Genomic DNA, 10,643 nt, shown 5'->3' with positions numbered 1-10,643 from the left:
GGTCCATATGTATCGTTGTCTCTTATGCTGTCTAAAGAAGGTATTTGAAATGAACAAGTCATTGGTTTTTCAGAATTCTATCATGCAGTCTCCAGCATCATTTCTATCACCAAGGCCATTATTTTCCAACTACTAATCCTTCCTCTTTGTTCCCAATCTTTGTATTCTAATCACTAATAATGATTAATACATGTGGATTGCATGTTTGATCAATTTCAGATTGAAGAAGTTGGTAGAATTCTTCTATTTCATCCTCACTGGCTTTAGTGGTTGGTGCATAAATTTGAGTAATAGTGGTATTAACTGTGCTTCTAAGCAGGGACGTGGTTATTATCCTATCACAGACAGCATTGTACCACATGACTGATCTGGATATGTTATTTTTGACAATGAATGCATCACCATTCCTCTTCAATTTGTCATTCCCAGCATAGATCATGTGATTGTCAGATTCAAAATGGCCAATACCAGTCCGTTTCAGCTCACTAATGCCTAAGATATCGATGTTCATGCATTCCATTTCATTTTTGACAACTTCCAATTTTCCCAGATCCATACTTCATACATTCCATGTTCTGATTTTCAATAGATGTTTACAGCTCTTTCTCTTCATTTTGAGTTGTGCCCCATCAGTAAATGAAGGTCCCATGGGCTTTTCTCCCATGAGCTTTATTCTATTCACATTATCACAGTAAACTCTACTTTGAGGAGGCCTCTCTTCCCCAGTTGCATTTTGAATGGCTTCCAATCCGAGGGCTGATTTTCTGGCACTATATCTGACAGTATTTCTCTGCTATTCATAAGGTTTTCAGTGACTAAAGATTCTGAAGCAGTTTGTCACTCTTTCTTCCTAGTCTGTCTTTGTCTGGAAGTACCTCTGAAACCTGTCCACCATGGGTCACCCTGCTGGTATTTAAAATACTGGTGTCATAGCTTTGAAAATCACAGCAACTCACAAGCTACCACAGTACAACAAACTGGCATACGAATGGTGGCCATTTGGTGAAATTAGTCACAAAAGGACAAACGTTGTATAAGACCACTATTATAAAATATCATGAAAATGTTTTTACATTGACTGAAACATTCTTTGTTGGTTATCAGGAGTGGGGATGGGTGGATGAAGAGTAAATTTCTGGAAAGAGGGTAAACACTTTGTAACATGGGTAAAGAGGAAGATAATATACAATAAAGAGAGTTCAGCAAAATATGATGGAGGTAGGAGATGACACTAGAAAAAGTGCAAGAATCAAATGCAACAGAGATAAATACTGTCTATACACAACTCTGTAATTATGATTATTTCTGAGTAAATACATGCATGCAGCCTGAATGGATGTGTGAGGCAAGTGGAAGTTTATCTACGAATATATATAGATTTGACAGATGATATGCAATGGTGTGGGCTAATGCGCTAGACTGCAAAGTTGCTTGAACCACAAGGTTGGTGGTTCAAGCTCATCAGCTGCTCCTTGGAAACCCTATACAGGGTCACTGTAGGTTGGAACAGACTCAACAGCACTTAACAACAACAACAAGAACAACATTTGGATCATTTACCTTTGCTGCAAAGAACGTGGTGGAGCACTGTTGTTGTTGTTAAGTGCCATTGAGTCAGTATAACAACCCTATATAGAATTTCTGAGCAGAGGCTGGTGAGTATGAACCATTTGATCTTGCAGTTCAAATTGACCTTGTTGTTCAGTGCTTAATCTACAGTGTCACAGGAGGAAAATTTATGAAAACTCCTTTGACGCAACCAAACACCTCGAGGGAATGAGTTGTTGGGCCTGAGAGCTGAGGACCATAATCTCAAGGGACAGCAAAGTCAGTTGGCATAAAACAGTCTACAAAGACAAAATTCTACATACTAATTTGGTGAGCAGTGACTGGGGTCTTAAAAATCATGAGAGGCATGTAAAGTGCAACTATTGGTCTTTCCCTCATTGGAACAAAGAACAGTGATAAAAAGCAAAGACTCATGGAAACAAATTGTCCCAAGGACTAATGGACTACATGAACATCAGTCTCTATAACACTGAGACCAGAAGAAGGACTACATAGTATCTGTCTACCACTACCAATTGCTCTGAAAGGAATCACATTAAAAGCTACTAGATAGAATGGGAGAAAAATGTGGAACAAAACTCCAAGTCATATAAAAGATCAGACTTACTGGTCTGTTAGAGACTGGTGGAACCCCTGAGACTATTAGCCTTCAGAACTGGATATGAAATCACAAATAATGTTCAATTTGGGGCCAAAGATAGACAGGTATATAGGAGGGACAACACTAGTGAGTTACGCACACCATAGAATGGTCCACCATTCAAGATCAAAAGGTCAGCATTTTCCCAACAGCAAAATTCAGAAGGTTTGGGAAAGGAGGAGTGGAAAAACAAACACAGGGAAGGAAGTGGGGTAAGTGATGTTACTGAGGGGATTGTAGTCATTGAGATGAAATTAAGTGTATGAATTGTTCATTGTAAAACTGATGATGCACTCTGAGAATCTTCACTCAATTCATAATAAAAAGTTAAAAAAAAAAAAAAAAAAAAAGACAGCATTTGCCCAAGGTCAACGTTCAGAAGGTTAGGAAGAAGCAGTAATGGAAACAGGAAACACAGGGAAGAAGAGTGATAAGAGATGTTTCATTATGGGGCTTGCAGTCAACAAGATGAAACAAAATGTGTATGAATTGTTGGATGTAAAACTGTTCTACTTAGTAAGCCTTCACATCATTCACAATAAAAAGAATACTCCCTCTCCCATTTTTAACCTTTTAGAGTCCACAATCTCCCTACCACCTACTACTCCCCCCTCCCATCTTGTTGTTTTTGTTAAGTGCCCTTGAGTCAATTCTGGCTCATAACCACCTTGTATAAAGTTTCCGAGGAGCAGCTGGTGAGTTTGAATCACTGACATTGAGATTCAAACCGATTTTGTGGTCCAGTGCTTATCCTACAGTGCCACTTAGGCCCCTGTTACTATCCCAGGAAGATAAGTTTTGGAAGACTAGTTTTACAACTATACAGAAGAATATGTTGTAGATGCTAGATAAATGTCTGTTGAATTGACTTTTGATAGTATGAATAAAATGTGTTGTTGTGAAGCATATGTTATTTTGGGTAGATCCACTCCCATCCCTCTTACTGAACTGGCTTTTTTTGGCTTAGAGAGAATATCCAGTTAGCCTTTCATTAGCTGAAGCAAGGCAATGTTTCCCAGGACTGTCCGTCTCACTCTTCCTTTTGCACACATTGGAGTACATGGTATTTTGCTGATCTGCAATGTGGGATGCTTAGGACACAGTGGCCATTGAGGATGTGACTGTAGTCTTTATCCAAGAAGAGTAGGCTTTGATGGGTCTTACACAAAGTAAACTCAAAGGACAAGTGATGATGTTAACCTTCAGAAACTTGGTCTTAGTGGTGTCTCAAAACCTTAATGGTGGGAGAAATTTATACATTGAATATGTGATTATATGATTCATATGACTCATGAAGAATAACAGCTGGTCTTTTGTGTTAGGAGAAATCTTCAAGTTGGCTGCCAGTGAAGATCAACTTCAAAATCAGGGAAGACATCTGAGAAGGAATACAGTAAAGGACTTCTGTGAAAGTAATGAAGGCAGTGTGGAAAAACCTTTAGCCAGATATCAAATCCTCCTGTGCTAAAAATAAACTTTCCTGAAGTAAATTCTTTTCAATGCAGTGATAAAAAAAACCTCATGAAACTTTCATTACATAAGCATCATACCAGATCTTATGCTGGTCAGTCTAAAGAATGCGGAGAACTTGATTCTATTACCTAATCACTCCTATGATAATTCTTACTGGAGATAAAGTGTATAAAAGAAAGGTATATGAAAAAGATTCAATTTGTATCTCAACCCATAAGAATCCTGTGGCTACAACCACTGGAAAGATATACTATGACTATAATAAATGCAGAAAAGATTTCTGTAGTTTCTCATCATTTCAAAAACATATTAAATGCCATAAGTATGAATGTGATGAATGTTATAATACAAAAAACAAACAAACAAAAAATAAAATTCTTAACATCTTCAATATTTTATCTGTTTATCATGATGCTGCTTAGTGGTCCAGTTGTGAGGGCCTTTTTCTTTATGTTGAGGTGAAATTCATACTGAAGACTGTAATCTTTAATCTTTAATCTTTATCAGTATAGTCCAGTTTCTTGCCCAGATACAGATTGAATAGATATGGTGAAAGGATATGACTCTGAGACCTGCCCTTCCTGATTTTAAATCATGCAGTATCCCTTTGTTCTGTTAGAATGACTGTCTCTTGGTCTATAATAGGCTCCACATGAATACAATTAAGTTCTGGAATTCCCATTCTACTAAATATTTTCTAAAGTTCTTATGATCCACACAGTGGACTGCCTTTGTTCTGTCAATAAAATATCTTTCTGGTATTCTCTGCTTTCTGCCAAGATTCATTTGATATTAACAATGATATCCTTCATTTCATGTCTTCATCTGAATCTGGCTTGAATTTCTAGAAGTTTCCTGTCAATGCACTGCTGCAACAATTCTTAAATTATCTTCAGCAAAAATTTACCTGCATGGGAAATTAATTATATTGTTTGGTAACTTCCACATTTTGATGGATCACCTTTCTTTGGCATAGGCATGAATATGAATCTCTTCTAGCCAGGATGAGTAGCCAATCAATTAAAGGGATACTTCCTTATGGTTATGGCCTACTCCCAACATAAAGGGCATGTGGGAAGGACTCACTCTCTTTCACTGAGAACCTGGGACTCTGCGATTGGAAGCCATTTCCTTGATGATAAACTTATCTTTAGCAATCTCTATCTATCTATATGTATAGATAGATAGATAGATAGGTGTGTGTATATAGATAGGTAGATAAATATAGATAGATGTATATATATATACACATCATACATCTATATGTTTATATACATGTTATATATATACATCTATATGTTTATATATATATAAACATCTATATGTTTATATATATATACATATATATGTTTATATATATACATATATATGTTTATATATATATACATATATATGTTTATATATATATATATACATATATACACACACACACATATATATATATACACACACACATGTATACATATATATGTTTCACTGGTTTTGCTTCTCTAGAAAACTGGCCTAAGACATATAGTACCAAGAGAGCAGGATTCTAGAGAAGGAAAATCGTAAGGATGAATTTTCTAAATTGGTTCTCAAGTCTGTCTATTTTTAAAGGCACTGATATTGGTTGTAGGCATATATGACCTCCACTTTATAGTAATTGGCCTTGGGCTGATTTTGTGTTTGGTCCTCTTTTTCCTGATGGAGTCAGAGGAAATCAGACAGAGTCCTCACTTGATTAAAGTAGTTGTCTCTGTGAGCAGGATTCATTGCAATGGCTCCAGACCTATGAAATGATGAGGTTATTGTAAGGAAATTACTAAGGGGGATGGGATAAAATACTTAAATAGCAACTTCTGAAATTTCCTGGAGCCAATGTCACACTGGATAAAAAAAAAAGATAGCTGATCTGTGGCCAGAATCTACTAGAATCCATCCTGCCAGAGGTCCAAGGCCATCTACATATGTTAGTCCAAAGTAGAAGATTGAACTCTACTCTTTAAAAGGTTTATGTGTTTGATTGCCTTATGGGTATTGGTTTCTCCTGCTAGTTATTGTAAAATTGACATATATGTGTGACAGAAATGAATATTGGGTGTGATGATTACAGAGAGTTTATAAGCCTGCCTTCAATCTATACTTGACTGAATTTGTTAAAAAAAGAAATTAGAAGTTGCTCAGAAAAAAAAAAAAAAAAATCTGCTTTAAGCCTCTGCAGAATATGGGGCCTTCAGTGGAATCCTGAGCCCCAGCAAGAACCTCCAGAGTCCGCACACTTACATTTGAAAGCACATGCAGACCAACCCAGAACCTCTAGGAGAACAGAAGACTCATGAATAAAAGGAAACAAAGAAAAAAAGCACGTAGTTTGAATTTTTGAGTTTCAGAGGCATCAAGGCAAGGAAAGTTAGTCTGTCAGAGAAAACCCCTTTCAAGAACTGAAACTTAAAGGGAACTGGCAAGCTGTACACTTGCTAGTGACAACCTGAGTCTAGGTATGATTGAAATTAGGGGAAAGGCAGCAGTAAAGCTATGGGCTGAGTTTGGACATGTTCTATTGGCATCCGTTGACCTTGAGATAATAGAAGAGGGGAGGCTGGTTGGTTTGAAGTCTAGAGAGTTGTGTGAACTCCTGAGCCCACAGAGACTAAACTAGCCTCTTAGGGCTAGGACTGAAAATTTAAGGGGCCAGCTGCTTTGAAGGGAGGTGTATGTGAACTCCCAAACTTGAAGCTGGTACTCATTTGACCTAGCTTCAGTGGCTGGGACTGAGCTGACCAGAACCTGACCAGAGAATGACAGAGGTTTGATACTGTGATCAAGTGTCAATTGCTGCAATTTGTTGGACTGGGATTTTGCTTATGGGTGTAGTTGCTCAAAAATTCCAACAGGAATGGAGGATTCTTCAAATCAAGGAAGATTCATGTCTCCTCCATGTACTGTGTTGATATTGTTGTTGTTCTGTGCCATCAAGTCCGTACCTACTCATAGCAACCCTAGGCACAACAGAACAAAGCACTGTCTGATCCTGGGCCAACTTCACAATCATTGCCACATTTGAGCCCATTGCTGCTGCCACTGTGCCCACTGGGGGTCTTCCTCTCTTTCTCCGACCCTCCACTTTACCAAACATGATATCCATCTCCAGGGACTGATCCCTCCTGACAATATGTCTGAAGAATAAGAAAGGAAGTCTGCCATCCTGGCTTCCAAGGAGCACTCTGCCTGCACTTTTTCTAATACAAATCTGTTTGTTTTTTTGGCGGTCCATGGTACTGTCAATATTCTCCTCCAACACCATAACTCAGATGCAACAATTTTTCTACAGTCTTCCTTATTCACTGTATAACTTTCACATGCATTTAATGCTACTGAAAATAACATGGCTTGGGGCAAGCAAATCTTAGTCCTCAAACTGACATCTTTGCTCTTCAACACTTTAAGGAGGTCTTGTAAAACAGATTCGCCTAATGCAATACATCATTTGATTTCTTGACTACTGCTTCCAGGAGTGTTGATGGTTGATTCAAGAAGAATGAAGTTTTTAACAACTTCAATCTTTTCTTCATTGATAAGAAAGTTGTTTATTGGTCCAGTGGTGAAGATTTTTGTTTTCTTTACATTGAGATGCAACCCATACTAAAGGGTGCGGTCTTTGATCTTCATGTGTAAGTGTTTTAAGTCCTCTTCACTTTCAGTAAGAAAGGTTGTATCATCTGCAAATCACAGGTTCTTAATCAGTCTTCCACCAATCATGATGCCACATTTTTCTTCATGTAATCCAGCTTCTTTGATTATTTGCTCAGCATATAAGATTGAATAAGTATGGTGAAAGAATACAACCCTGGTGCACATCTTTCCTAATTTTAAACTATTCAGTGTTCCCTTGATCTGTTCAAACCACTGCCTCTTGGTCTATGTACAGTTCCTCATGAGCACAATTAAGTGTTCCAGAATACTCATACTTCACAATGTTGTCCATAGCTTGTCATGATCCACACATTAGAAAGCTTTTATGTAGTCAATAAAGCACAAGTAAACATCTTTCTGGTATTTTCTGCTTTCAGCCAAGAACCATCTGATGTCAGCAATGATATCCCTTGTTCCACACTCTCTTCTGAATCTTCTAGAACCTCTGGAAGTTCTCTGTCAATATATGTTTGCAGCTGTTTTGGTATTAATTTGAATTAAATTTTACTCACATGGGATACCAATGATATTGTCTGATGATTTCTGCATTCTGTTGAAATGGTCACAAATACGTATCTTTTCCAGTCAGTTGGCCAGGTCTCCCAAATTCCTTGGCATAGATGAGTACATCCAGTGCCACAATAGTTTGATGAAAGATATCAGTTTGTATTCCATCTATTCCCAGTGCCTTGTTCTTTGCCAATGACTTTAGTGCATCTTGGACTTCTTCCTTCAGGATTGTTGGCTCTTAATCATATGCTACCTCTTGAAATCAACCACTTCTTTTTGTGCTCCATCTTCTTTTGGTGCTTTCTGTATCATTCAATATTTTGCCATAGAATCCTTTAATATTCCAAGTTAAGATTTTAATCTTTTCTTCAGGTCCCTCAGCTTGAGAAATGCTGAGTATATTCTTCCCTTTTGGTTTTCTAACTCCAGGTCTTTGCACATTTGGTTACCATATTTGACTTTGTTTTCTGGAGCTGACCTGTGAAATTTTTTGTTCAGCTTTTGTACCTCCTCACTTATTTCATTTCCTTTAGCGTCTCTATGCTGGAGAGCAAGTTTCAGAGCCTCTTTTGACATCCATTTTGGTCTTTTCTTTCTTTCCTGTCTTTGCTTCCTTCCTGTATGATGTTTTCGATGTCAGCCAACAACTCTTCTGATCATCAGTCTTTAGAGTCTAATGCATCGTATCTGTTCTTGAGATGATCTCTAAATTCAGGTCGGATATATTCAAGGTCATATTTTGGCTTTCATGCGCTTGTTTTAATTTTTTCAGCTTCAGCTTGAATTTGTATATGAGCAATTGATGGTCTATTCCACAGTCTACCCCTGGCCTTGTTTTGGTTCATGATTTGGAGCTTTTCTGACATTTCTTTCCACATATGTAATCAATTTAATTTCTGTGCATTACATCTAATAAGAAGGAGCTCTGATAGCATAGTGGCTATGAACCGGGCTGTGAACCTCAGGGTCAGCAGTTTGAAACTACCAACTGTTCCGCAGGAGAAAGATGAGTCTTTCTTCTCCCATAAAGATTAACAGCCTTGGAAACCCTGTGCAGGGTTGCTATGAGTTGGAACTGACTCCATGGTACATAACCACCACCACCACCACCACATCTAATAAGGGCCATGTGTATAGTTGTCTTTTGTGTGGTTTATAAAAGATATTTACAAAGAAGAAGTCATTGGTCTTACAAAATTCTACCGTGAGACTTCCAGCATTGTTTCTATCACCAACGCCAGATTTTCCAAATACCGATCCTTCCTCTTCGTTTCCAACCTTTGCATTCCAATTACCAGTAATTATCAACACATCTGACCTAGCTCCTTGAGTTGATAGAGATGGGCAATTTAGACATTGGTGATTTAAAATGGGGAGGGGCACTATAAAAGCATGAAGTGGCTGGCTTACAACCATTCATGGGTGTGCTTAGTTTTAGAATGAGGACACAAAGGAGAATCTCCACTCAATAGTTTTCCTCTTTTCCCAATGGGTCGGGTGAAATGGGGTGGGGGATGATGCTGATAGGATTTTGTGATTTTCATTGTTAGTAGGATTAATTGTGCTTATCAAAACTATAATTGCAGAAAATGTATAACTAAACAGGGGGAGTATTCATCTTTAATTTCAGCAACAGATAATCCCAGGAAGAGTGAAACATGGGATCTCTGCCTGGAAAAGCAGCAAAAGCAGAGATGGTGCCAAAGGCTGTGGCATGGAGACACAAAGCAGCCATTGAGTCTAGGCCCATGGAATGATTAAAGCTGTGTGCCTACTAGCAGGAGGTTGGCTTGTAGATTGTGCCTTCTGGACATTTAAATTAATGTATAATTTTTAGATTTTTTTTTGTACACATGCATCAAATATTTTTACTTTGTTCATTTATGATACATAAGATGAACATGGGGCCAGTGCATCTTCGATTCAATGTGTTTTAGCTAAATCATGTTAGGCACAAGTATGACTTTATAATTTTCTGTATTTAGAGCTTTTGCGTATAGTTTATAGGTTTCAAGTTGACAAGGTTAGTTGTAATGGTTAAGATATTATGTCAACTTGAGTAGGTCAGGATGTACTTATTTCCCTGATGATGAAACCTAACACAGGCATAGGTAAGTCTGACAAGTGACTATGAGCAGTTAATCAAATAAAGAGATGCTTCCTTGGGGGTGTGGCCTACTCCCAACATAATGGATATTCATGTGTCAAGAAAAAGTACAGCCAGAATGCCCTTTTGATAAGAGGATGGTAAGACTTTGTCTCAAGCATTTTGGACATGTTATAAGAAGGACCAGTTCCCAGAGAAATACATCATGTATGGTAAAGTAGAAATCCACTGAAAAAGAAGAAGACTCTAGAAAAGACAGATTGACAAAGAAATCTATTGTGGCTACAGCAATGGGTTCTAACATAGCACCAACTGTGAGGATGGCCAAAGACTAGACAGTGTTTCATTCTGTTATACATAGGGTTACTTGAGAAAAGAAAATCCCTATTTCTTTACCCATTTGTTGTTGTTGTTAAGTGCTGTCGAGTCAGTTCCAACCCTTAGCAACCCTGTATAGGGTTTCCGAGGAGCGGCTGGTGAGGTTGACAGTGTGTGTGTGATGTGTGTGTATGTGTGACACCAACCTTGCATTTCAAACGACTTTGCAGTCCAGTGCATTAGCTCACAGTACCACACCAGGGACATTTACAGGTATAGAATTTAATGTTAAAACAGTTATTTTTGGAGGACACAATTCAATCCACAACAGATGTAAAAAATACAGCCTTG

The sequence above is a fragment of the Chrysochloris asiatica genome, unplaced genomic scaffold (genome assembly GCF_000296735.1).
Source record: "Chrysochloris asiatica unplaced genomic scaffold, ChrAsi1.0 scaffold00122, whole genome shotgun sequence".
Classification (NCBI taxonomy): Eukaryota; Metazoa; Chordata; class Mammalia; order Afrosoricida; family Chrysochloridae; genus Chrysochloris; species Chrysochloris asiatica.
Note: the sequence above shows the minus strand (reverse complement) of the source record.